Raw genomic sequence first — 3309 nt, 5'->3', positions numbered from 1 at the left:
TGTGCAATCACACCATAGTTATCATCCCTCACAAACACCTCATGTGAGCAAACCCTGAAGTAAATGAGATTATAAGAGGTAGGTCAAAGTATACAAAGTATACACACCCCAAAACACAATGCACAATGCGTGTGAGTAATCACCAAAGAACCCAAGCCGTGTGAACCAATCCCACAATGCATTAAAAGCAAACACCATAGTGATCAGCCCTTACAAACATCCCACGTGAGAATAAAACCCCCACGACTCACAAAATGCAATCATGTGTGAAGAGGCTCGGGCCACAACACCATAGTGATCATCCCTCACAAACACCTCAAGTGAGCAAACCCTAGCGTAAGTGACATTATAAGAGGTAGGTCAATAGCTCCGGTGTGAATGAAGTGGCCAAAATTGTGTAGAGGATCCCCAAGCGATGTGAATGGCCAAAGGGTTAGTAGATGGCAACAATGTGAACGGCCATCAAGTTAGGGCCTAAAGGGAACTATGTGAAAAGGTAGAAAAATAAAACCTATAATCTAAGCATTTTGTTTTTTTTCCTCCCTCACCTCCTTCTCCTTCTAACGCTTGACCTTGGCTCTCTTGTGATGTTGGTGATGGTGATCAAAGAGTTGAGAGCTCCAGGAGCTTGATGACGCCACTAAGATGAGAGCGAAGCTCGATGAGGCTACCTTTTTCATCAAAAATTAAAATGAAGCTTGCCATGTTTCTTTAATTATCGATGTGTCAATCACTTGTGATCCATGGACTTCACGAACACTGGCCCTGGTAAAGAAAATTAAAATAAATCTTTCTTAAAACATTGACTAGTGAGCCTTTGCTTGGAAGGGCCCCGGGAATAGAATTTATTGATTGGTGATTGATCAATACAGATCATGGGGGGTGGGCAATCAATCATGCCCAAGATCGACCACACCAGCCCCCCCCCCCTCGATTCTGGGACTCTATTCAAATAGGATTGCTATCGCTGTGCCACTTCTTCCTATAATAAGAGTTAGGGTGTACGCGAAGTTTACAAAATGTCAGAGGAATAGTTAGGTGATGATACATAATATCTTTTGTCTATGATTGTTTGTTTTTAACAATGTCTGTTGCACTCTTACGTTGTGATGCCTGGTCATATGTGGAACTTGTGTGTAGTTAACTATACGCTGCCTAGAAAAACCCGTGATTTGTTGTTGTGTTCTCTCGACACTCAGTCAGGGACAAAAGATAGAAGGCTAGAACAGATAATTCCATTGGGTGTAACACTCTGTGTTTCCCTTCACAAAAGCTCGTAATTTGCTAAGCATTGTTGGCTTGACACTCAGTCAAGGACAAAAGATAGAAGGTGCTAGCACACATAATTCCACTCTGTGTAACTCTGCATTGCCCTTCATAAAAGTCCGTAATATGCTGCTGCTTATTTGTTGCAAGTAGGTGGCCCACTCTCTGTCGCCTATCAAGCTGCAGCAACCAAAATGATGCTTCTGCATTTAGTGAAGCTTTTGCACCTACTAGTAGCTCCCCTTAGACTCTTCCTCTTCCTTATGTATACACTCAGAGCTACTTGCGCAGCAATGGTGGTGGGGTTGCTCTTGGCTAAAAGGAAGTTTCACTGCCTTTGTCTAGGTTGAAACCATGTTACAAAAAAAAATTGATGAATCCTTGGCCAATTGATCTTTTCATGGCTAATCTCTTATGTTGTCGATGAGTTCTTCCACCATTTCAAGCATGTGTGCCTTGATGGATGGCATCACTTGATGAAGCCTACACATTGGCATGAGCTCCTACTCCTCAAACTACTTGCTCTCGGCATTCTCCTCACTGGCTCTCATCAAAGAGGTCAGATGCGGGAGCAAGGTTTGTGTTTCATCACTATGCAATTAAAAAGGTCTCCTCATCAATCTTTGAGATCTGTTGTAGCCATGAAAGCTACAGAGAAGACAGAGCCCAAGGCTCTGGTACTGGAATCCAGGATGGGCAGCCTTGGTGCTAAAATTGCTCAAGGTATTGTCTTTGGGACTAGGAGTAGCATCGTTGATTGATAGGCCTCGCATTGTGACCCTTGAGCATGTGACTTCAAAGCTTATAGTAGAGAGTGAAGATTATTCTATTATAGAGCTTACGAGAGGTCCGAGTCCAAACCTATTGTCATGGCCTTGCTCGAAAACTCGAATGAGCTCCCAAGACTTTGACCTGCTTGCAAGGAACACCAGTTTTAGTGACCTTAATTTCAGTTAGCTCGAATCACAAAATGAACCTAAAGAGCTAGTTAGCTCGAACTGCGAAATGAGCCTAAAGAGCCACTTGATGTGTTCAGTTATCCTTCTTAATGGAGCTAAGCCTCTTTAGCAACGTAAGAGATCATGTGGTAGTCTTATACGATGAACTTACTTACTATAGTGATGGAGTACTTATCTCTGTTTATGCACTTACTGTAGTGATGGAGTACTTATCTCTGTTTATACACTTTAAGGCTATTGTAAACGATTCATTCTGTTATTAATGAATTTCTTGATTTAATAAGCTGTCCAAACTACTTTGATTTGTCAAGTTGTACCAAGATTAATTACTAATCATAAGATTATATCACTAATAAATTGTTAATAACTTTCTTGATCAATAAACTATCCAACTACTTTGATTTGTCAAGCTATTCTAAGATTAATAACTAATTATAAGATTAGTAGTATCACTATGTGAAAAGGTAGAAAAATAAAACCTATAATCTAAGCATTTTGTTTTTCTTTTTCCTCCCTCACCTTCTCCTTCTAACGCTATTGGCCACACCACTAACCTTGGCTCTCTTGTGATGTTGGTGATGGTGATCAAAGAGTTGAGAGCTCCAGGAGCTTGATGACGGCCACTAAGCTGAGAGCTAAGCTCGATGAGGCTACCTTTTTTAAAAATTAAAATGAAGCTTCTCATGTTTCTTTAATTATCGATGTGTCAATCACTTGTGATCCATGGACTTCACGAACACTGGCCCTGGTAAAGAAAATTAAAATAAATCTTTCTTAAAACATTGACGAGTGAGCCTTTGCTCGGAAGGGCCCCGAGAATAGAATTTATTGATTGGTGATTGATCAATACAGATTATGGGGGGTGGGCAATCAATCATGGCCAAGATCGACCACACCAGGTCCCCCCCCTCGATTCTGGGGCTCTATTCAAATAGGATTGCTATCGCTGTGCCGCTTCCTCCTATAATAAGAGTTAGGGTGTACGCAAAGTTTACAAAATGTCAGAGGAATAGTTAGGTGATGATACATAATATCTTTTGTCTATGATGGTTTTTTTTAAAACAATGTCTGTTGCACTCTTACG

The sequence above is a fragment of the Cibotium barometz genome, chromosome 59 (assembly GCF_041138505.1).
Source record: "Cibotium barometz isolate CiBa-2024 chromosome 59, ASM4113850v1, whole genome shotgun sequence".
In the NCBI taxonomy this organism is placed as follows: domain Eukaryota; kingdom Viridiplantae; phylum Streptophyta; class Polypodiopsida; order Cyatheales; family Cibotiaceae; genus Cibotium; species Cibotium barometz.
The sequence above is the reverse complement of the archived record's forward strand: the minus strand, read 5'-3'. Positions refer to the sequence as shown.